Below are 26,852 nucleotides of genomic sequence, written 5' to 3' on the forward strand. Positions count from 1 at the left end.
CCCCAAAACAACCAACCAATGGACGCCTACAGAGGCAGCAAGGCTCAACATTTCTGCAGCGGTCTTCCAACGACTTAAGTCCATGCCACGTCGAGTTGCGGCACTAGCCCGGGAAAACGAGGTCCGACACCATGTTAGCAGGTATCCCATGACTTTTGTCACATCGGTGTATATTATCTGCGCCTGAGGTACAGGCAGCATTATCCCTATTTCGTTCAATGCTAAATTGCTATTCCAAAGCCGAAGAGCCTCTGCAATACCGATACGAATCAAGAAGGGGACATCAAGATGCGCTGAGGCGTGGACTGGAGTTTGTATTTGGGAGGCAGACATACTAGGTATAAGCCGCGCAGCTGCTTTCGCCGTAGTGCAAGGGTGGTGCAGTGGTTAGAGCACATGCCTGCTGAGCAGAATATCCAGTTTTGTATCACGGCCTTCCTGGAAATTATAATTCGTTGCTTCAGCCTTTATTCATTATCGAACATGTTGTAAATGTTCAACCAAAAACGGTCGCGAGACCGTTCGCGGCGTCTGCTGTCATAGAATTATGGGAACAAATTCGCGATTCTGTCACAAATGCGATATATCTTTTGCCGAAATCAACAAAATATTACTAGCAATGGGGACGGAAAACATCATGGAGCCGGTATTCGCAGAGGTCGATTAGGCACATGCATACAGATCACTGAGTGTCAAAGAAAGTGCCACTTTCAGTGGGCAGGCTAAGAAGTGTACGAGAATTTAGAATAATGCAGAACCATTTTCTTCACGAATAATCTCACGTGGCTCCCATAGGCAGCAGACATGCCTGCTCTGAAGGCACGCTGGTACCTTTTAATATCCCTCAATCATCAGCGAAATGCATTTCTACAGATAGGTAAGCTTCTTTGTGTGGGTGGGTATACCTTTAGGTGGAACCACAGAGTTTCTTACGCATTCTAGTGGAACTAGGACATTTCAAATCTATAAGGTTGTGTACGTTCTTAAATGTTGATGAAGTGGGTGCCGATTCCAGGAATGTGACATTCTCATAGGAAGTTACAAGTTGACGAGATGCATTAATTTAACTGAAATTTTTGTTTACCTGGGGTAATGTACAGAGTGAAAATGATATCACGGTCCCGCATTGAGTAACAGTTTTATTATTTATTTTTATTCCTCTTCCATTTACATTTTTCCCCAGAAATGTGTAATGTTAAGGTATTATGCTAAAGCGTAATGTTATCACCTTTCTAACTGCCATCCCTGCAATTTAATATGGCTTATTAGTATGGGTGATACCACCCACAGATTTTGTTGCTTAGCTAAATTCTTTGAATTTACTATGCCTAACTGTGTTAAGCCCTAACTGTGTTAACTATGCTCAGGGGCTCAGGTGCACCTCGCATGCAATAGTGTAACGTGCAGTGCAGAGCTATGAACTGAGCGAGATACTGGTATCACATTGGATTCTCGTTAAGCAAAGCGGCATTTTAAATCCCCATCCGACAATCCATATTCAGATATCAGCTAGTTTCCATAGACTGAATAAGGAAAATGTGTAACTGGTTAAATAGGACATCGAACACACTGATCAACAATGGATATGGTTCCCAAATGGGAGTAACATCTATTAACTGAAGTCGGTATGCTGATTCCAAAACTACCAATAAAAATCGCTAATTGGGTCTAGTTTCTGAGAAATCGTGTTAGGTTGGTCACCCTCAGTGTTCTTTTATATTTTATAAATAAAACTGTTTTGTTTTAGGCTTTCATCATTCGCTGTGAGCCAGTGGTTAGTACTGAAGTAAAATGCCACACGCGTGTGTGAACATTTAGTTCTGTTATAAAATTCCACACTCGTGTGTGAACGATAGTGACAATTTCTGTTACATTTGTGGCGAGTTTTTATTTACGACACGGAAGAGGTAGCTCACGCCTATTGTCTCCAATGTTTATCAGTTGTACTTTGGATACGAGGAGATGCAGTAGAAAGGACAGGCTCCTCATTTCTGCGGTAATACCTGTGCTGTGCATCCAAGAGAGCGGCTCAATGGGAAGCAAACATCCATGCAATTTGAAGTGGAAGGAAAGAACCATATTGACGACTGTAATTTTTGTGCAACACTATCAGTCAAAGGCATGACAATGGCAAAGAAAAAGAGGGTTGTGTACCTCAATCCCCTAGACATTGGATGTCGACGAAAAAGAACATTTATCATCTCCTGATGAACCTGTAATGCAATATGAAGAGTTTAGAGTTAATGAGTCAGAGATTCGTCGTCCTACACAGGAACAAGTCGATGACCTTGTTCGGGATATTGACTCAGCAAGGCCAAAGCAGATCTTTTGAGCACCTCGCTGAAAGGGTGGAATGTAATTTTTTCTGGCGTAAGCGTCTCATGTCGACTTTTTTTCAGTGGATGGAACCGTCTGTTTCTGCAATAATGTTGATTGGTTGCTGGAAACATTGGGCATTGAATACGACCCACAGGAAGGGAGGCTTTCCATAGATACTTTGAAGGTGAGTCTCAAATGTGTGCTTCTACATAATGGGAATGCGAAAAACCTTCATTGCCGTTGTTCATTATGCACAGATGAAAGGGACATTCAGCTCATTGAAGCATATTCCACAACTATCTATAAGTGGGAAATCTGTGCTTATCTGAAGGTCGTAGCGCTCCTCCCAGGTAAGCAATTAGTATATTCGAGTTCCCGTGTTTCATTTGCGAGTGGGGCAGACGTACAAATGACAAATATTACATTGTGAAAGAGTGGTCAAAGTGAAGCAAAATAGAACCAGGGAAGATGAATCTATAGTGTAATTCTCTTGTCGATAGGGAACAGATTCTGCTGCCTCCACTCGACAACAAACTCGGTCTCCTGCAGATTTTCGTAAAGGCCCAGAACAGGGAGAGTGCAATCTATGAGTGTCTTCAAACAATGTTTCCCCAGGTTCAAATGGTTCAAATGGCTCTGAGCACTATGGGACTTAACATCTGTGGTCATCAGTCCCCTAGAACTTAGAACTACTTAAACCTAACTAACCTAAGGATAGAACACACATCCATGCCCGAGGCAGGATTCGAACCTGCGACCGTAGCGGTCACGCGGTTCCAGACTGAAGCGCCTAGAACCGCACGGCCACACCGGCCGGCAAATGTTTCCCCAGATGACAGATGCTAAGCTCGAGGAAGGTATATCTATCGGCCAACAATTTAGGACGGTCCTGAGGAGCGATCATTTCACTGAAATACTGGGCGAAAAGGAAAAAAAAAAAAAAAACAGCATGGTGCTCCTTTAAAGATGTGACCATCATTTTTCTTGGAAACACGAAAGCAGAAAATTGTGTGGAATTGGTGGAGAATATGGTAACATCTTTCGAAAACATGGGTTGTCACACCACTCTTAAGCTGCACTACTCACGCTACCACTTAAACTTCTTTTCAAAGTCTTTCCATGCTGTCAACGATCAACGTGGGGAGAGGTTCCATCAGCTGGTCCCTACGATGGAGAAGTGTTATCGGGGAAAATGGAATCCTAATATGTTAGCAGACTACCGCCGGACAAATTTGAGAGTATATTGTTTAAATGTACATAGATATATATACGGGAATTATGTTTGTAATAAATATACTGAAGCGACGTGTTTATACATTCAGACATGGAAATTCCGTACACAGGAAACAAATAGAATAGTTAGTGTTGCATATATACACTGTGTGTATATAGTTACAACAAAGTGCGTGTACCACTAAAATAAGAACCAATTAAATAGTTTTCGTGCTGTTTTCGTGTTCAGCGAAGTACAACGCATCGAATACAATTTGTCTTATCCAGGAACCTGACAAACGCTTTTTTCTTGTTTACTAGTGTTTCCTTCTGTCGTTCCCCAATCTGCGCTTGTCGTGCTTACTGTCCAAAACCTTTGTGTAATAAGTTATGTAAAAATTTTTGGAACATTGTTCTAGGAAACATCGAGCTGATACTATTGCAATTATACTGCAGAGATCATCATCAGATCTACTTTCCTTGGTGAAGCAGGCCCGTCCGTGCTGACATTGAGAATACTCATCCAATGACTTCATATTGTTGCAGCTGTCTATGATGCCATTTTCAGCGCACCCATCCAGCATTTAGGATTGAATTTCCCGTTAGTGCACGTCTAGTGATAGCTCTTCACCAGCACAGTGACCACTATAGCAGATGTGAACAAAAAAAATCAGCATCATATTCAAAATTGTTACCCATAGTGTACGCGACTGGTGAAACCACTGCGTGGGCAGATGGCAATGGAGAGAAGATGGAGCGTGTGGTGTAAGGCAAAGACAGAGGCCATAGTCATATTGACAACGCAGCCAAGTATTCAGTTCTTATCACTGCACATATTGATCATCTAACCATCTTCTTAAATGCATTAGCTCCTAGCTTGCTTTACGAACCATGTTAATGAAAAAGAACACTAGTCAGCAATTTTGTAGCGCATTATTTTTGACGATGGGTTTGTTTCTAAATAATTTTTGTTACCATTCATGATTTTCTTTTATTTATATTTCACACGACGCGTTTCAGGAAATGATTCCGATTTTCAAGTGCGTTCCTCTCTGTTCTATTCCTGTCTTGTAAGGTTTTTGATGTGTGTGGTTCTGCATTGTTCTGTTAACTTTACTGCAGTCTACGTAAAATGTGCAATTTTTCAGTTGATTATCGATATTTATACACTACTGGGCATTAAAATTGCTACACCAAAAAGAAATACAGCTAATAAACGGGTATTCATTGGACAAATATATTATACTAGAACTGATGTGTGAATACATTTTCACGCAATTTCGGTGCATAGATCCTGAGAAATCAGTACCCAGAACAACCACCTCTGGCCTTAATAACGGCCTTGATACGCCTGGGCATTGAGTCACACAGAGCTTGGATGACGTGTATAGGTACAGCTGCCCATGCAGCTTCAACACGATACCACAATTCATCAAGAGTAGTGACTGGCGTATTGTGACGAGCCAGTTGCTACCATTGACCAGACGTCTTCAATTGGTGAGAGATCTGGAGAATGTGCTGGCCAGGGCAGCAGTCGAACATTCTCTGTATCCAGAAAGGCCCTTACAGGACCTGCAGCATGCGGTCGTGCATTACCCTGCTGAAATGAAGGGTTTCGCAGGGATAGAATGAAGGGTAGAGTCACGGGTAGTAACAGATCTGAAATGTAACGTCCACTGTTCAAACTGCCGTTAATACGAACAAGAGGTGACCGAGACGTGTAACCAATGGCACCCCATACCATCACGCCGGGTGATCGCCAGTATGGCGGTGACGAATACACGCTTCCAATGTGCGTTCACAGCGAGGTGGCCAAACACGGACGCGATCATCATGATGCTGTAAACAGAACCTGGATTCATCCGAAAAAATGACGTTTTGCCCCTCGTGCACCCAGTTTCATCGTTGAGTACACCATCGCAGGCGCTCGTGTCTGTGATGCAGCGTCAAGGGTAACCGCAGCCATGGTCTCCGAGTTGATAGTCCATGCTGCTGCAAACGTGCCCATCTGTTGACTCAGGGATCGAGACCTGGCTGCACGATCCGTTACAGCCATGCGGATAAGATGCCTGTCATCTCGACTGCTAGTGATACGAGGCCGTTGGGATCCAGCACGGCATTCCGTATTACCCTCCTGAACCCACCGATTCCATATTCTGCTAACAGTCATTGCATCTCGACCAACGCGAGCAGCAACGTCGCAATACGATAAACCGCAATCGCGATAGGCTACAAGCAGACCTTTATCAAAATCGAAAACGTGATGGTACGCATTTCTCCTCCTTACACGAGGCATCACAACAATGTTCACCAGGCAACGCCGGTCAACTGCTGTTTGTGTATGAGAAATCGGTTGGAAATTTTCCTCATGACAGCACGTTGTAGGTGTCGCCACCGGCACCAACCTTGTGTGAATTCTCTGAAAAGCTAATCATTTGCATTTCACAGCATCTTCTTCCTGTCGGTTAAATTTTTTGCCTCTAACACGTCATCTTCGTGGTGTAGCAATTTTAACGGCCTGTAGTGTATGTAGTGAGTGACGAGATTTGGAAGAACGTGTACTTACAGTTGTCTAATAGTCCATTTCCCCATTTGTTTTTATATGCACTCAACAGAGACTATGTTACAGGTCTTCCACATAGTATGATATATACAGAGGATATGCATCGTAACAATCTGGTTCATAATTTGGTTGTTTCCTTTTACAGCAGTGCTTCTTTCTATGTGTTAAGAATTTTATTTAAGTATCCTGTCGAAGCATCTGTAGAAATTCTCTAACATTGCATCGCCTTGTTTTCTATTATGTGAACACATCTCCAGTTCTAACAGAACCATCTTATTCCCTTTGTTTAGCCGATTGACATTTTGCTGTACTTTTCCACATGAGAGCCCTCTATAGTGTATTTGAGCGGCTAATTCTGATATTGTGTGTGTTGTGGATGTAGGCATTAATGTGTTCTACTTACGTTGTGTTGAAATCACGCTCTTTTCGACCTAGGTATTCCTTGCATGTTAGTTTATATATATTTATTTGTTACTTATAAAAAACCCTTTGTTGTCACAGTAGCTGGTCTTCACAGACCATTTCTAATAATCAAGCCATATCTTTGACGATGGTGACAAAACGTTGCAGCACTGCTCCTATACAAGACACCAACTGACAGTAGGTTCTGTATTCCCGACGCTTAGACTTTCGTGTTGCATCTATGTGCTGTTCACCCGGCAACGGTGTGAGAGAGAGAGGGCGGAGAAACTTCGCCCAGCTTGGCGGAAAATGCTGAAAGAGACCGACACTGCCTCGGCTTATGACGCAGCCCCTTGCATGGCTTGAACAGCCACGCAGGAAACATACGGATGTGCGTAGGCTGCAAAGGCTGGTGTGTGCACAAGCTCGTGAATCTAACTCTAAGCGTCGCACAGCATTGTGAAGTAGCTAATTGCTGTGTTTTCTTAATCCTGGGAAACGAGCCACACGCCCGCTTAGTCACAATCGGCGACTGCTGGATTGCGTGAAATTGAGTGAAGTCTGTGTGGACAGTGAGTAATAAGGACCGACTGCCCTGCCCTCGGCTACGTGACATTGATTAAGTGCTGTAGTATTAGTTACTTTGTACCACATCTTAACCCCTCCAGTACTAAGATCCCCACTATCAAGACCAACAACATGTGGCCTTCATAAGAGAATTTGATAACTGCGAGAATTTGATAACTGTAGTGTCCCTACTCTCAAACTGCAAACCAATGATCCAACGGCTGCAGCCAACTAAAGTTCCTCATTCGATATTTGGACCAAATATGGAATTCTCACAAATATTGTCTGCCGTGAAATTCGGCCTTTCTCTCAACACGAGCCATACTTCGTCGCAGGACGTGTCACATGACACAAAGGGTGTCTCCAGCGTCACATTCTTGGACGTACAGGAACGTTGCACTGAAGGCCAGCGATTCTGCCGCCGTCTACAGTACAGTATGGCTGAGTAGTAGCTGAGCAAAGTTATTCCACTGCCATTCCATGATTATGGGTAAGTTAAGGTACTGGCTAAAATCGTCCTACTGCCGGCCGGTGTGGCCGAGCGGTTCTAGGCGCTACAGTCTGGAACCGCGAGACCGCTACGGTCGCAGGTTCGAATCCTGCCTCGGGCATAGATGTGTGTGATGTCCATAGGTTAGTTAGGTTTAAGTAGTTCTACGTGCTAGGGGACTGATGACCTCAGAAGTTAAGACCCATAGTGCTCAGAGCCATTTTTTTTTTTAAATCGGCCTACTGGGATACAAAAGTCAAGGAAGCTGCAGAAATGCAGTTAGCAGACAACCTGCTCATTCAGGACGAGTGGTTTTCAGCTCAACAAACCATGAAAAGCCTAATTCTCGTCTTTTTCAGAAGAAATACTATTCTATTTCTTCACTGCCTGGCTCTTGACCATAGGCCATCCATAATAATCAACAACATACTTCGTAAGCTCTGTGGATTTCCTGACCCTGTGCTTGCTTTGTTTTACTCTCATCTGCATTAAATTTTATCTGTGACTGACAGTCTTGTTAGTAACTGTTGTGAGTTGGCAGGAGAGCCAACACCATATTATTAGAGGAAGCCGAAAGGCACGCGTTTTAGCTCACGCAGGCTGGCGTGAGGTCTGGAACAGGACAAGGAAATTAGACTTAGAAAAGACTGACGTAGCTGATGGAATACTTAAATTTAATCCATAAATGGTGAACATCGCTCTTGACGGTACTCGTTTTACAGCATCAATAGTAACTGGTAATGGCGCCTTGCTATGTCGTAGCAAATGACGTAGCTGAATGCTATGCTAACTATCGTCTCGGCAAATGAGAGCGTATTTTGTCAGTGAACCATCGCTAGCAAAGTCGGTTGTACAACTGGGGCGAGTGCTAGGAAGTCTCTCTAGACCTGCCGTGTGGCGGCGCTCGGTCTGCAATCACTGATAGTGGCGACACGCGGGTCCGACGTATACTAACGGACCGCGGCCGATTTAAAAGCTACCACCTAGCAAGTGTGGTGTCTGGCGGTGACACCACAGTAACAGTGTTACCAGTGACACGTGTATGTCTACTCCATAGTACAGGTAAAGTGATTAAAAAATCTGGCAGGCGACTCACCTTCAGAATGGCTGTAAGGATATCAGCTGTAATACTGGAACAAGAGTTAATAAAATACCACAAGCACGCTGAAAGATGATGGAATATTGGATTGGTTGGGAACCTACCAAAAAACGCATTACTTTCAACGATTATCAGTTTTATACTTCTAATGCAAGACTCAAGTACGGGGCTGCTTTGCCCAATGGCTTGGAAAGACTTCGCTTATTTATAGTCACCTGCCTTGTACAAAGTGTATCAAAGACTGCAAGATATGTGGGCAAGATGGACACACACATATTGAAGAGCCAAAGAAACTGCAACACGCGCCTAATGTCGTGTAGGGCCCCTGCGAACACGTAAAAGTGCCGCAACACGACTTGCCATCGACTCCACCAATGTCTGAAGTAGTACTTGAGGGAACTGACACCACGAATCCTGCAGGGCCGTCCATAAATCTGTAAGAGTACGCGGGGGAGGTGATCTCTTGTGAACAACACGTAGCAAGGCAGATATGCTCAATAGTGTACATGTCTGGGGATTTTGGTGGCCAGCTGAAGTGTTTAAACACAGAAGAGTGTTCGGGAAGCCACTATGTAGCAATTCTGGAAGTCTGGGGCGTCGCATTGTCCTGCTGGAATTGCCCAAGTCTGTCGGAAGGCACAATGGACATGAATGGGTGCAGGTGATTAGACAGGATGCTTACGTACGTATCACCTGTCATAGTTGTATCTGGACGGTTCAGAGGGCCCATATCACTCCAACTGCACTCGCCCCACACCATTACAGAGGCTCCACCAGTTTAGCTTGAACAGTCCCCTGCTGAGATACAGGGTCCATGTATTCATGATTTTTTTTTTCCATACCTCTACACGTACATCCTCTCGATACAATTTGAAACGAGACTCGTCCAACCAAGCAACATGTATCCAGTCATCAAAAGCCCAATCTCGTTGTTGACGGGCCCAGGCGAGAAGTAAAGCTTAGCGTCGTGCAGTCATCAAAGGTACACGAGTGGGCCTTCGGCTTCGAAAGCCTATATCGATGACGTTTCGTTGAATTGTTCACACGCTGACACTTGTTGATGGTTCAGCATTGAAATTTGCAGCAATTTACAGAAGGGCTCCACTTTTGTCAGGATGAACGAGTCTCTTCAGTCGGGCTTTGGTCCTGTTTTAAAGGACGTTTTCCCGGCCGCAGCGATGTCGGAGATTTGATGTTTTATCGGATTCACGATATTCAAGGTACATTCGTGAAATGGTCGTACGGGAAGATCCCCACTTCATCGCTACCTCGGAAATGCTGTGTCCCATCGCTCGTGCTCCGACTGTAACACCATGTTCAAACTCACTTAAATCTTAATAACCTGGAATTGTAGCAGCGGTAACCGATCAAACAACTGCGCCAGACACTCTTTGTCTTATATAGTCGCTGCCGACGGCAACGTCGTATTCTGCCGGTTTACAGATCTCTGCATTTAAATACGCATGACTATGCCAATTTCTTTGGCGCTTCCGTGTGTGTCTATATATACTGACCTGGCAACACGTTGCTGTGGCTCGATAGTTATAAAAGGTTGAATTAATTTTTTACATATCTTTTTAATACTATAAATTAATATTCACTAATAAAGCCGAAAATAGTTTAGCCGACATTAAAACCTACTTAATTTAGAATGAAATGTTACACCAAAATCTGAAAGTGACTGGTAAAGTATCGGAACGTTGAAATTAATCACAAAGTAGCATACAGTTTTATTAAATTTACATTTTCTTAATCTCATAGTCAACTTATTTTGTAATCAATCACTTGTTTACAAAATACTTAATAAATTAATAACACCAAAAAATGAATTTTATAAATGAGGTATACAAAATTGATTTTTAACTAATGTTTCCATTATTTTAAATTGTTACAATTTAAAATTTTCAATTATCTAAGCGCTAATTGGTGCTTAATATTTTTGGATACCCTTTCTTTTGCTAACACGAATAGATTTGATGGTTCTCCTACAAGTGAACAGGCGACATATAGTTGCCCATTGGGGAAACACACATTTTCAAAGTCCACACCGCACATGGTCGCTTGGCCATCGCCAAGCGAATCGGAAATTTACGCCTTCTAAATGGTACTGGAGATTCTGATGATATCATTGGAGTACGTGGCAGCAGGACGATTTCTCCATTAATCTTTCCCTTCAACATGGTTGCTTCGCGAACATCACTGATGATTCTTCTGATGACCTAACGTGTACAGCTACATAATATAGGTGGGTTTAAATTACGGAGAAGAACAATCGATGAAACAGTCTTCAACTGAAGATTGTGTGGTGGCGTTCCTGGTATACCGAGAGAATGTAAGAATTCAGTGGGAAAATTTACGACTTCGTTTCCATCAACTGTTATGTCGATTGTTTTAAAAGACTTCAAATCACCGGGCAACATCTGTTGTAACTGGAAATTAATTTAGTCTATATCAACATTTCTTACTGCCAAAATAGCACGATTACTGAGCTCATTATGATCTAAGCAGTTATTCAATGTGTCCGGGAAGACATTCTCAATTAGTTCACTTTCTGTCTCAACAGCAGGGCAGAAATTGTCTGGTAATCTGATGCATTGTGTATTTTGATGCAGTTCAATTTCACCGTTTCCAACATCCAGCAATTGCTTAGAAAATACTTGTGCCGATGGATCGTTTTGCAACTGTACTCGAAAGTTCATGGTCAAACGAAGTGTCCCGACGCTTCGCCATAAAGAAGTTTGTTTTAAACATGCTTTAATATCATCCGCGAAAGTAGGGCTAGCAATGACTGCTAATGTCTGCCGGAAGTCACCACCGAAAAGTTTAACGTTGCCTTTCATATCTTCCGTAGTTCTATCACATGCTTCGACTGAATATTTATGAGCCATAGTACACTCATCCCAAATTATAATGGAACTCTTTTACAACACTGACGCCACTCCGCTCATTTTTTAATGTTACACATTGCGTTTGGTTTGTTATGAATGTCTAATGGCTACTTAAATGATGAATGTGCCGTTCGTGCGTCATCTAACAAAGTGGCAGCAATGTTCAAATAGTTCAAATGGCTCTGAGCACTATGCGACGTAACTTCTGAGGTCATCAGTCACCTAGAACTTAGAACTAATTAAACCTAACTAACCTAAGGACAACACACACATCAATGCCCGAGGCAGGATTTGAAGCTGCGACCGTAGCGGTCGCTCGGTTCCAGACTGTAGCGCCTAGAACAGCTCGGCCACTCTGGCCGGCCAGCATCAACCGTCAACATAATCCGATTATAAATGTTTTTTGTTGAGCTGTCAGTACTGGCTCATTATTCCCAATAATTGTTGCTAAGTCAACGTCGTTATACTGTTTTTCTCGTTGCAAATCGCTTTTAACTAAGACAGTGACCGGCGATCACATGATAGCATACCGTAACGACTAAGTGGAAAGTCTGAAATTAAAAATGCATGTATCTTCAAGCAACACTAACGCTTCATTATACTTTTATGGTATTAAATCTAGATTTGGACATAGGTTTGTTTGTTTTGCAATACGTCTTTAGTCATAAAGTTTTTGTATTTTTTCCACAAAGTCGATGACTTTTTTTGATAATGTGTAATCAAAATAATTGCAAACAGATGACGAATGTTATTCGGCGTGGATGTCAACGCTGCATCAGAAAGTGTCAAGTTCCAATGATTTAACAAAAATTCGAAAGTTGTTGGTCCAGGAACATTCACCAACAGCAAACACAAAAAAGTATTGACGTTGTTTTGGATTTACTGTGTAAAGTCGTCCCAATGTCTTATCTTTAAATGTGCCTGGGATTGATGGATGTCGTTTTCCATGTTTACGTGGCTCCCATTTTTTCCCTAATTTATTCCATGTGAAATAGCGTGGAACATCAGCATCTAATAATGTTTTTTTTTTTTTTTTTCGAATCGACCGAACACATCAGATCTTTGACACAATGTGAAAACTTCAGTTACTGTCTTTCCGGTGGCTCAAGAGGTCTTTGGAGAATATTTTCTTTCGTAAAATATACTTTGACCGTTTTAGAGATGTACTGCAGGTTGCTGGATAGAAGCGTCTCTTTCGTGTACGGGAAAACTAAAAATACACCAGATAAGTTCGCTGCTGCAATATACCTACTCATCTGGTATCGTGTTAATTCGTCATTTTTGTTTATATTTTGTACTTCGAATACGACCATATCACTGCCTCCATTAACGTGTTGGGAAATGTAGTGAAAGGATTTTACCTAACTGCAAATCTCGACATTAGTATGAGCCTTATATGATTTTGAAAGCAGTGGTGAGTATGGTAATACCCATTGATTGTCAATTTCAACTTGGTATGTAGAATTTGACATTTGCATTGTAAATGTGTGGCCACCATTCTCAACGTTTCTGCGGCAATACAATGGATAACCGTCGATATCGGTAATAGTATCATTTGTATATTGTTTTGGGAAACGCTTCTTACATTCTCCATCTCCCACACATGGCGATGTCATGTTAAAAGCACCGCACGGTCCTTGGATCATGTGACTGGTTACAATAGCAAATAATTCTGGGTCACTTTCGGCAGAAATTATTTGATCAATTTCTTCTGGACGAATTTATCTTCAAGCCAAATCAATATGTGAGAATGGTGCAATTCCAGGAGACGCCAAATTCATATTCTTGAAGGAAAAAAAACTTCTTCCCCAAAGCGTCCAGCATCCAGGCCACCTGGTCTGTCGATTATTCATATGATTTTCAAAGGCATGCCTGTTAGTTTTTGAACATTTTTGAACGCACTCAGAGTTGAATTCTGAACGAACCATAAGTTCATTTTTGAATGAGTGCATAGTGTACGTGATGTCTCTGCCAGGGAAATCCCCGTCGAATCAAGAAATAAAATACTTTCCCTTAGACAAAAGGGGAATGGGGCTAAACAGAGCTGGGCCGAATAAACGCAAACGGGTTTCAATCGCTGTTTGTTTATGTGCTTGATTGGGTGTGCGAATGATAATAGTTGTTATAATTACTAGCGAAATCCCTATTACAGACTACCAGCGTGGAAATAAACAACTAATAGGAATAACAGATAAGAAGGATTGCATACTCTCTTCGTGGTGTATCCAAGGAAATGAAATTTTGAGACAACATTTTTGCCAGATCGCTAAATTACGAAGAGTGCAGTCCACGGTAAGCAACCGCTTAAGTTGTGTTCTAGAAGTAGCGCGGGAAACACGGTGTATGAACACGAAATAAATCCTAACCAGAGAATAAACGTGGGATAACTAAACCGGTGAATCTGGGAGGGTCAGTGAAGTTAACAGACGATAACTTTCAACAAATTGATACAAAAAGTTCGTACTATTACTACCTTTCCATTCACGCTTGAGAAACTAGAGCATATGAACCAAATGTGAAACTATTTAATGACATAAAACGTTTTGCTTGTAATAGGTCTAACAGGCTTTTGATTTTTGTACCTTGTGAATTATATTCTGCCGTGTTATTTATGCAAATGAGGTAGGTAAAAACGACCATTTGTGCCACACCATTCTGTGTGTTACAGTTTCTGCAATATAAGCAAGGCTTATTTCGTTTTATCTAGCAGACAGTGACAAAATACGCGTAATCAAGTCGGGAAACCACACCACTCCTGGATACTATGCGTATCAACAGCTTCTTCAGTGTTAGACAACGGAGTTTCGATTTTTCATGTAGCTAAACGTTTGACAAACTTTGACGAGATAATAGATTCTTCCGTATTCCGTGTACATCTGTGGCAATATTAGAGAGAAAAACGTGCCGGAACATTAGGACTGAAGAAATATGTACTGTCTTGATTGTCTCTTGTCTTAACTGGTTTTATGTTTCCTATTTTTAATTTTATATCACACAAAAGGGAAAATTATGTACTGACTTGATTGTCTCTTGTCCTTACTGGTTTTATGTTTCCTATTTTTAATTTTATATCACACAAAAGGGAAAATTATTAGTTAACAGAAAATAAAAAGTGCAAATTTTCTAAACAGTTGTTATTCTCCCGGTCACAAATAGTCCTACCCAGAATTAATTGAGACTTGTATTTTTTTATTTATTTTATTTTTAAGGGGTAGGATGTCAAATCGGCCGACAGGGTGTTGGTGAGACACCGTGGCACACTTAAGACCAAATAATATGTTTTACATTTCCGCAAACATATATGATATATATATCAAACTCTTCAGAAAGATGACCGCAACAAAATGAATTTTTTTATTTTTTTTTTTATTTTGACGTCCTATCTCAAACACTCGAGTGGGAGGGGGGCGCCATTATCAAGATTTTGACCCAAATAAAATGATGTCTAAGGAAAAAGAATACATTTTGTAGAAACGATTTATCTAATGATTTAAATGACTAGGTGTTGCAGTTAATTCTGCTTGAAAGGAAGCGAAATCTTACCTGGCACAGCGTATTCTTTCTCAGAGCAGTTTTTAACAGAAAATCTGTTCGACGTTGTTTAAAAAAGTAGGGAACCTATGTCCTCCCAGACGTACCCTGAAGTAAAACTGGCAATAACTAAACGACATTTTTGATGACTACGTCAAACAGCGTCTTTTTTTATCTAGTACTATAGATACAGATAATAAGCATAATAATTATGTATAAAATTAGAATCATGAGTACTCCATAACAATTATAAACTAGTGCATTTGATTAGAGTGGATAGCAGAAAGACGATAATAAACAATCCTGCAATGTCTTTTAGAATGAACTGTCTTCAGCCGTGTGTGGTAGAATAACAGGTGTGCATGATTGATTTAGTGACACCAGAGACACATGAACTGGTTCAGTTCACTCCGTGCCCATCTGCACTGCTTCCATCTGCTAAAACCTACCTGCCTTTAACCTGCGCTCCAACTGGGGTGGCACACCTACTATTTGCCTTATCAAAAGCAGCCCAGGGAGAAATCTGTACACCATGAAGTAAGTAACACACTAGTCTGATAAAAACACCCAGCGCTATGTTGTCCTTTTAGGCTGACGTACGTTAGCACCAACACTGACGCAAAGATTCCTACTAATACTAGCTTCCATAAATATGCCAATGTCGCAACCCCAGTCTGAGATCAAACAATGATGCTAAAAAGGCAGTCGCCGATTATATTAGTACTGAGAAAGTACACAAGAAAGCACAGGCATTGTCCTACTACCAGTATCAATGTCAGAAATTATGTAATAATATACCACTAGCTTTGTTCATCTGAGGTAACCACATCTTAATATGTACTATTGTCACAGTCAAAAATATGAAACTGAAATATCTATTAAAGTCACTTTCTACACGGCTGCTCATAATTTGACTTTTCAAACATCAGATGAAGTACCAAACAGGTGACTGCATCACTGAGGTGTAAGTGGACGTCAGTTACAGACCTGTCCTCAGTCAATACCCTTCATGACCTGCCTCAGAAATGGTCCTTTTTAAACCCGTTTATAACTTTTCAGAGAACTGTGACATTAGACACATCATTTTTCCGATACACGATTTTGATATTGTGATCATCCAAAACCTTCTTCAGATACGTTATTGGTCGTTCTGTCTGGTGTAATACGTTTTTTTTTTCTTGGTAGACTGCTTATGCTTTTCCACCCTTAAGGGCCAAGGACGAGTCCAACCACTGTTAAATCTCAGTTTTTGTTGTTCGTCAAAGTATTCCTCCGAAAAGCTTCAAGAAGATGCCCAGTGCCCTCATTTCCTCCCCGTGTGGAGGCCTCCAGTCTTCGGGGTATTAACTGCCCAAATTTGCTTTACAATGGCCGAACCTGGTTGGCGTGCAACTTCATGTATCTTGACGTGTAACTCAATTAAAATCCAAGTAACTCCTGATACACTTGATAGATTTCGATGTAGTATGCACCATTAAATTGCAAATCTAACGAAGACTGTATTTATGATTTTTCTCCAGTATAAATTATTCTCTCACGCCCCTTACTAAATATGTACCTTTCTTCCTGAACTGAGTATGGTCTGTGAAATAACATAGCATTGCCACTTCTCAAGTTAATAAGCATTTCAATAGACAACTCCTCCTCTGATTAGTAATCCTTTGAGCTCTCCAGGCGTTATCTTTTAGAAAGAGTGTTCGTTATGATACCCATAGGTAGCAAACGAAGTGGAACACACAGACATTTCTTATGATAATCTCATATGACCGATATAGTGTAATAGGAAGTACTCATAGATGTCAAGAACAGGTTCCCTGGATGATATACTATAATTATTATTTAAATGCTCTGGATACGCTTCTATACAATGGTTACATTCATTGTTACTGAACAAGAAGAGGAAAGACGCCATGTGTGCCAGTACAGCCTACTCCAACTATTGCAATATTAGTTTCTAAACTCAGGATATATTCTGAAATATATTCTGTAATTAAAGAGCACTGTGAATTGTTTAGGACTGCTTTCTTAAGTCCTCGTAGTAACCAATTTCAACGGGAATGACAGTTTTGTATGCAATGACCACGGTAAAGATACTGGTTGCATTAATGCTGCCATGCTCTGGAAGTTAACAGAATAATTTGGGATACTTGAAGATATTATTTAGCTTTATAAACCTTTACACTAGAAAATAAAAAAAAGAGAAACTCATAAAGTGATAAATTCCGCAAGAAACAGCAAAGGTTTGTGTGTCATAAACTCTTTTAAAATTATACATAGGCACTGTTTTAATAGTGTAGACAAGACAAATGTCTTGAGATTTAAAAATTATTGATGGCTAATTTATTAACTCTCTTCAGTTTATGAGGAATTCTGTCCCCATATGACAAGTTGCTTTCTTTCTTTATAATATGTTGTCAAAGTAGTTTATTATTAGTTTAATAACCACAAAAGTGATTGAAACATTGGGCAGAAATTGAAAAAAAGTGAAACAAAAAACGAAAATCATAAATTTAGCGACTGTGACTTACGACAGTCAATCTTGATCCATCCAAAAAAGTAAGACAACAATACAGACATCTAAAATGTGATTTCCCGGAAGTGACTGGCATAAAAATGAAAATATCTGATGATCCAACAGAGATAATCTCATGAAAAGGGATAATTTATTGTCAGATCCTGTGAGACGAATTGTAATTTAAAAGAGTACACTTGCAGCTTTTGAATTATACTGGGAGTTGCTTCATGTGTTTACTAGGTCAATAAAATACCTTAACCCTCTGTTGCTCCCGCGGATGACACTCCTCATCCACATGACCTTCCCGCTCAGTTTTGTCTGACAGGGCTGGAGTTAGCGCGATTTTCAGTACCTTTCTGTTAAGTCTCCGGCTGTTAGCTCCAATCACTGCTGTCTTTCACTTACGAAACATAGATTGTTTATGAAACATTATTACAGTGTTGAGGACACTTGTCATCCGCGCGAACTCTGCTGTCACAATCTGAAGCAAAGTAAGTCTGCATTACTTTATTGCTTTCCTAGATTCAATCGATATTTCACGTGCGTAAATTTAGATGTACTGAAACTGATAGCAGTTACCTTCCATGTTACCTAGTATTCACTTTATTTTTAAACTGTGGAAGAAGTGTCAAAGGCAAAAAACCTAGGACAGAGTTTAGTAGAGATCCTAATGTATGGTTGGAGTGGTTCAATCAGCTGAGTGATGAAGATGCTCACAGTGATAGCGCTGACTCAGTGACTGAGGTTGTGTTCATGAAAGCGGTCATTATTCAGGAACAGAACATGAAGTATCAGAAAATTATGAATATGAATCACAGGAAGAAGTAACTCAAGAGGATGCATTTTTCTAGGCGAAGATGGAATAACTAAACGGAGGAAAAATAAATATCCTACCACTGTTAGAAGCAGATCTTGTAATTTTATTACGGGTTTGCCTGGACCAAAAAATCAAGCTCGTATAAAAACACAGAAATAGAAATTTCGAATTTGTTCTTGGATGAAAAGATAATACGCATTATCGCAACATGCACTAATATATACATGAATTAAGTTCGTGGTAACTTCTCTAGGGAAAGGGAAGCTAAAGAAACAGATGCGATATAGATCATAGCTTTCATTGGTTTGTTATATCTATGTGGATCTTTGAGACGTTCTAGAAAGAGTATATCAAAATTGTGGGATAACTCAAAAGGAAACGGACTTGAATCATGTTACTTACGCATAAGTGAAAAGCGATTCAGGTTTCAGTTGAGATATCTGAAGTTTGATAATATCCGTGATAGAGGTGTTCATAGAGAGATTGACAAGTTACTGCTATCAGAACTATCACAGAGGTACTTGAACTATTCACGAACAATAGCCAAAAATATTTTTCACCCAGTGAATATCTTACTGTTGACGAACAGCTTTTGGCATTTACAGGAAACCGCCCGTTCAGGCAATATATTCCTACCCAACCAGCAATGTATGTGTTTGCTTTGGTTGATGTAAAAACAACTTGCACTCTGAATTTAGACAGTAAGGAACAAGAGGGACTATGTAATGCCAGTAATTCAGCTTAAAATATTGTTCTTCGAATGGTCACACTGTTTCAGAATTTAGAATATATTATACTGTGCACAAATACTAAATGTATTATATTTAGATTTAATGAAAAATCATGAAACCAGTCATAAAGACTGTTCAAAGTGTACAAATAGACCGCTTGCTTTGTGGATGACACCAGTAATTCGCGCGAGTGATGATTTCACGAATTTTCACGCGAGTAACGGAGGGTTAATACAATAAGTTTACCTTTACACAGCAATTATCGAAAATATCCATCAATTTTCCCCAAATCCGCTAACAGATTCCACAGAAATGGTAGAAGAAAGTTATTTCAACTGGTTGCATAGACAGAGTTAGTTCTTCAACTCATATAACTGGTCAACAAGTTGCGATACGCGTTCTGGCCCTATACGGTTAGATCGTGTCCGTAGCCGTATCCATATTTCCGTATCATCCTCTGCCAATGGCATCATTTGATGTGTTACGGAATTTCGAACTAAAGCAACACTCAATAGCAGACCATCATTCCGTTGGATCAACGGTGTTAATTTCCATCAGAATAACAAACAATAGCTAAACGAAAAGGTAGACGAAGCACTTCAGAGATCTTCGGATCGCGCCTAACTTGGATAGCAGCCCAAGTGGTTCAGCTATAAGACCATAGCTAGTTCGGCAGTCTCTGAGGATAGATACGTTGTCTGCCTTGGTCGGTATCGGTTAAGAGCTAATTAACAATATCTGGTTATTGAGGCATGTAACTGAGAACAGTTTCATAGTAATTACGCTAATACACAGTTCACTGTTTCGTTTATTTTCTATGAAAGTATGAAGAATGGAAATCATTTATAAAGTGGTTTATAACTGCGTAGTTTCTCGTAATCTGCTAATAAAAATCGAGTGGCATCCCGTTTAAAGTAACCAGTTCAAAATTTAATTATTTATACAGTACGAGTTCCTCGCATGGTCTGTAGCGTCGTCCATATACTCAGATGTTTCCATTTTATTGAGCCCTACCGACAATATCTCGTTTTTTCAATAGAATCTTTCTTATCAAAAACTCTTGCAAAATTGAGTTATACCAGCACTAAGTGAAAAAACGATTTTGTTAGACTCTTTTGTAGCGTATTACTTCCTGATGTTACGTAGGAAAGAGTATCTGAACTTTGCAAAGCAAGTGTTGATTGTAATGAGAAACTGTTGGATAACACTGGATAATTAATAATTGAATCATGTATTCAACTGTTGCCGTGAAACATAATTCTGGTAGTATCTAGTAACGCTTCGTATGTTTAAACGGAGGGAATTAATTTCGGTTAGCGGTATTAATTGCTTTCGCCGTGATGGGTAGCTGTACGTTTTGCAATCATCAGTTTCGTAATGAAATAAATTGGGAAATCCACTATCTGGATACATTTCATTGCTCTCGCCGTTCACCTTAATACAGTTAACGTTCAGTCGTTTGCACATTTTCAAATATATCGCATGCTGCAATGGAAATTTGTTCACTGAACCAGTTTAACGCTGCTACTCATTACTGACCTACATTGAACAGTCAGTCAACTATGACCTAATCGGCAACCAGCAAAATCTGTCGTATGTCCACAAGTCGTGAGTAATGAATGAGAGCAAAGCTCCGTAGCACATGCCGACACCATTAAACTAATCACTGTAGGAAGAGCATTCGAACATGATGAGGGATCATAAAGCGTTATCCATATTTCATGGCAGACGTGACAAGAGGATACGGCTGTAGGTTTTTTTGGAGACACTAGCTAGAGAGTGTACGTTTTGTCTGTCGTAATTGCCCAGTGATACTGGTGCGGAATTTTCAGTCGAAGAAACTCATAAAATAAGGGCCAATTCGAGTTCGTAAGCTTATTAACTAAGAACGAAAAGCTCGGATTAAAAATGGCGTACGACTGGATACAGTACTTCGTCCTCATTGATCATTACATACATGGAAGAAGTAACCACGGAAGTAAAAGATAATTTCAGGAGCGGGATTAAAATTCAGAATGAAATATTACGGCAAGTGAAAGAGAGGGAGAGACAGGGATTTCCGAGTATATGATAATTCACTTCCCTCGAAAATTTCCGTCGTCTATGTTACCATAGATGATGTGTCACTGATCTCATTTGTACTAAGACTTCAGTACACGCGTGGTTCCTAGTTGCTTCTACTGCCTTGAGTCGAATATAAGGGTTCTGAAATTTCGAAAATTTCCGTCGTCTATGTTACCATAGATGATGTGTCACTGATCTCATTTGTACTAAGACTTCAGAACATCCGTGGTTCCTAGTTGCTTCCACTGCCTTGAGTCGAATATAAGGGTTCTGAATAATGTTCGCCAACCTGCAGTCTTCTACAGTTGTCCCCTGAGCAGTAAACAGTACGTAGGTCATGAGTCCGTTATCTTGAGGTTATTATAAACTGTTAGCGAAAAACTCGTACTGTACAAATAATTAAATTTTGAACTGGTTTCTTTAAACAGGGTGCCACTCGTTTTTTATTAGCAGAATATGAGAAACTGCACAATTGTAGTCCACTTTATGAATCACAAATAATATCCATTCCTAACACTTTCGCAGAAAATAAAGAAGATAATGAACTGTATATTAGCGTAATTACTATCAAACTTTTCCCAGTTACATGTCCAAATAATCAGAGATTGCTAATTGGGTTCTTAACCGATACCGACGAAGGCAGACAAAATGTCTGACCACCAAGAGTGGTGAACAGCTCTGATCTTATAGCCGAACAACTTCGCCTGCCATCCAAGCTAGGTGCGGTCTGAAGATCTCCGAAGTGTTTCGTCTGCCTTTTCGTTTGGCAGTTGTTTATTATTCTGGGGGTAGCTAACACTTTTAAACCGATGGAATTATAGTCTACTATCGAGTAATGCTTTTATATGAAATGCAAGTACATTCACTTATTAGTTTTTCTAATATTAACTGTTAAATTTTCTGATTTTGGAACACTACTTCCAACAGTGGCAGCCATCCGGAAAGCAGGACTACATTGTAGCCGTTCTTTCTTAAGATACATGTTCCGAACAAACCAACTGTCACGGGTACCTCACACCAACTTACATCGTTTTTCCACTGCTGTATTGTCAACCACTTTAAGAAGAGCTTCTAGTAGCTGAATATGTTGGCTGCAAGCCAGAAATATTACTCATCCCCTTCCTTCTTATTTTTCCAAAAATAGGAATAGCTCGAAGACAGCGATCAATTTTGGAAATAACCAAAATTTTATTCAATTTTTTTTACAAATTTTTAGTTATAATCTCTCAACATCCATACCAGTCCACTATACCTGTGGATCTCCATGTTTTTCAAAACTTGAATCAGATTAATATTTTTCTCATTGTCAAATTAATTAATGTATATAATCATATACTTAATTATTTTGTGATTAGAAAAGACTAATTGTTACCCTAAGTAAATTCGTGTTTAACCTTATACCCCAAAATCATCAATCCTTAGTTACACTTCCTATGCTAGTTACATTATCCTTTTAATAGTAAAGATTTTCAAAGTAGCATTATTTTGCTCCTTGATGCTGTTAGTAGACTTTTGTTAATTTACAATCTGTCATTTCTGCTGGAATACTCTATATCAGTCCACTACCTCCAAACTAAGTTTCAATCAAATTTTATGCTGCTGTTAAGCTACTATCGGTGTACTACCGTCCCATAAGTTCAACAAAATATTTCCTGTTAGAAGTGAAATTGCTATACGATTACTATCGTTGCATCACGGTCCTTTCAATTCAGTGAAACATTTGCATCATAAGATGCTTTCGTCACGCCATTCTTAACCACTTTTCCTCGCTGTTATGTCGGCACCACGCCGTTCTGCACTTATTTATTTTTGAAAGCGTCATCAAGAAGCCTCTTCACATGGTTTCAAATAAAACAAACATAATACCTATACATTTCACAAGTACGTGGAGGTGGAAATTATTAAACTCCCTACTTTTAGCAGAACATACGCAAGCAACCCATATTAATGCTTCTGTTGTCCATGATGTGGTCTTGCATTGTGAAAGTCCATATTTTCCCAACTGGTGATGAGTCTAATAACTGTCCGTCCATTCTCCCATCTCGTGTTGTTCATAAGAGATCTCCTCGCGCGCGTACTCTTACGGATTTATGGACAGCCCTGTAGGATTCATGGTGTCAATTCCCTCCAGCAATACTTCAGACATTAATCGAGTCCATGGTACGTCGTGTTGCGGAACTTCTGCGTACTCGTGGAAGCCCTAAACGAATGAGGCAGGTGTACCACTTTCTTATGCTCTTTACTGTGTGTACATCTCCCGTGTAATTCAATATAACTACACAAAGTGCCTTAAATTAGTTTCCTAATAAGTTTAAAAAGTACATAAACATATTTTCATACGCTGTTACAATATAAACACCTAATATTTAACTTTTTTTATTTCGGTTGTTTATAAACAGTGCAACTGTTTAAATCCTGCCACGAGATGCTTTATCGTTGTTTTTTGTTTTGATTACATCCGTATCCACTGTTTACATACAGATGAGACTCTTAAGAGCACGGTGCGTTCTCGAACCATTTGTTCGGGTAATGACTCGCGCCGCTACTCAGCTTCTCCTGTTACGCTCTGTAATTCTTGCATACGAGACTTAAAAATTGCTATTCACAGATAAATTGAGAAAAACTTACTGGATCTTCCTTCAGGCATAATGGACGATCATTCATTTACCAAATAGTTGCTTCATTTCACAGTCTGGGGTATCATTCCTTCTATATTTGAGTGTCACTGTTGCTACAAACTGCACTAGTGGAACTGCATGTAATGGCTGCACATTTTCTACTGACTTTAACATACGAGCATTCTGTGAGTTCGTTATATCTAGGGATAATTATCTTACTCTTAGCTAGATATTTTTCCATTAAAGCTAGTATGTGTCATTATTCTCCATCCATCATATTACGTGGCCTTCTATTTAAACCCTACTTACCATGTTTATGTCTTTTATCAGATTTCCGTATCAATGTGGTGTCGTATGTCGAGAATATGTCTGCTCCCTTGTGTTTCATAAAATAGTTGGCAGAAACCACCTAGCCCATAAATGTTACTTAATGGTCGATTTACAGGGCGCCTTTTACCTTTCCTCTCTCACTCTTCATAGATCATTGGCCGACTTTCCTGTCGCTTAGTAACCATACTTCTCTTTCCTTTCTCTGTGTAAATAATTGAACTCCTTTACTGCCGTCTGATCTCTAAGTCACCATTTAGTTTTCCCTCTTCGTAAACATTCGGTCGACTTTTCTGACGCCTAATGATCATAACTCGCCATTTACGACAAACCCCTTTGGCAGGACAGATACTACCCTATCAGTGTGTCATAATTAACTACGGTAGAAACCGCTTCACCGTTTCAATTCATATTAAAGAGTAACAATACGTCTATCTTGACAGTCTGTCATTATCGCGAGACTTCATTTAGTTATTTCCATTATTTTTGCCTCCAGAATTTCTTCTATTGTGCATTGCCATTTTCACTTACCTGGTTCATCGTCTTCTTGTTGCAGCCTCCACCATATTTTTATGCAACATTTCATCTGTATTATAACAGCCCTCGTCTACGTCCTATTCTTAAAATTTTCAAATAAACAGGTTTGTTTAACGTTTTTGTAAATATCTAAAAATTGTTCCAGTACGTACTTTTCGTTTTTGTTAAGCGCATAAATACGTTACTTGCGTCTTGTAACAACATATTGTGTAACAATATACTGTGTTTTCTTGTTGTTGTATCTGTAATCCTATACTTCGTATATTCTGGCTTGTCCACATGCACTGAAGAGCCAATGAAACTGGTAGTCTGAAATAGAGAGATACGTAATAAGGCAGAATACGGCGCTGCGGTCGGCAATGCCTATGTAAGACAAGTGTCTGGTGCTGCGATTATTAGATCGGTTAATGCTGCTACAATGATAGGTTATCAAGGAAAAACATCCTGCAAGAACAGGACCAACGACGACGGTTCTAGACGCTACAGTCTGGAACCACGCGGCCGCTACGGTCGCAGGTTCGAATCCTGCCTCGGGCATGGATGTGTGTGGTGTACTTAGGTTAGTTACGTTTAAGTAGTTCTAGGGGACTGATGACCTCAGAAGTTAAGTCCCATAGTGCTCAGAGCCATTTGAACCATTTTTTTGAACCAACCACGACTGAAGAGAATCGTTCAACGTGACAGAAGGCAACCCTTCCGCAAATTGCTGCAGATTTCAGTGCTGAGCCATCAACAAATGTCAGCATGCGAACCAGTCAACGTCACATCATCGATATAGGCTTTCAGAGCTGAAGGCCCACTCGTGTATCTTTGACGACTGAAGGACACAAACCTTTAAGCTTCGCCTGGGCCCGTCGCCACCGACATTGGATTGTTGATGACTGGATACATGCTGCCTAGTCAGACGAGCCTCGAATTGTGTCGAGCGGATGGACGTGTACCGGTAATGAGACAACCTCGTGAGTCCATGGACGCTGCATGTCAGCATGAAGCTGTTCAAGCTGGTGTAGGCTTTGAAATCGTCTGGGGCGTGTGCAGCTGGAGTCATACGTCTTGATACGATTCTGACAGGCGGCACATACATGAGCATCCTGTTTGATCACCTGCATCCTTTCATGTCCATTGTGCATTCCGACGGACTAGGTCAATTCCAGTAGGACAATGCGACACCCCGTGCATCCAGAACTGCTACAGAGTGGTCCAGGAACATTCTTCTGAGTTTAAACACTTCCGCTGGCCACCAAACTATCCAACAAGTACATTATTGAGCATATCTGGGTGCCTCGCTATGTGTTGTTCACAAGAAATCTCCTCCCCCGCGTACTCTTACTGATTTATGGACAAAAAAGTGGTTCAAATGGCTCTAAGCACTATGGGACTTAACATCTGAGGTCACCAGTCCCCTAAACTTAGAACTTAGTAACCTTAGGACATCACACACATCCATGCCCGAGACAGGATTCGAAACTGGGACCGTAGCAGCCGCACGGTTCCGGACGGAAGCGCCTACAACCGCTAGGCCACAGCGGCCGGCTTATGGATTTATGGTGTCATTTGCCTCCAGCACTACTTCAGACATTAGTCGAGTCCATGGCACGTCGTGTTGCGGCACTTCTGCCGTGCTCGTGGAGGCCCTACACGATATTTGGCAGGTGTAGCACTTTCTTTGACTCTTCACTGTATATTCCGTCAAATGTCTGTTTCTCATCTGTGCTATGCAGATGTATATTCTCCTTCTCCTGGACTATCTTGTTTTTGTTCAAAATAGTTCAAATGGCTCTGAGCACTATGGGACTTTACATCTGTGGTCATCAGTCCCCTAGAACTTAGAACTACTTAAACCTAACTAACCAAAGGACATCACACACATCCATGCCCGAGGCAGGATTCGAACCTGCGACCGCAGCGTTTGTTTTTGTCATATCCTGTTCCTTTGTTGTCGCTTTCAGTGCAAGGAAATTTTCTCATATTTACTTTGATGGTGAAGACAGTTAAAGAAGACAGAAATAGTTCTGAATGAAGAAAGGAGAAGAACAAACAGTAGAAAAAGAAAGTGATGTATGTTGCTGTTTAAGTCGGGCACCTGGTAGTCGCCAGTTAAATAGGAACGCACAGAACGTTATTGCGCCTTGACGTTGAGCGGTCATAATATTTTTTCATATCACTGATTGA

Source organism: Schistocerca cancellata, chromosome 8, assembly GCF_023864275.1.
Source record: "Schistocerca cancellata isolate TAMUIC-IGC-003103 chromosome 8, iqSchCanc2.1, whole genome shotgun sequence".
In the NCBI taxonomy this organism is placed as follows: Eukaryota; Metazoa; Arthropoda; class Insecta; order Orthoptera; family Acrididae; genus Schistocerca; species Schistocerca cancellata.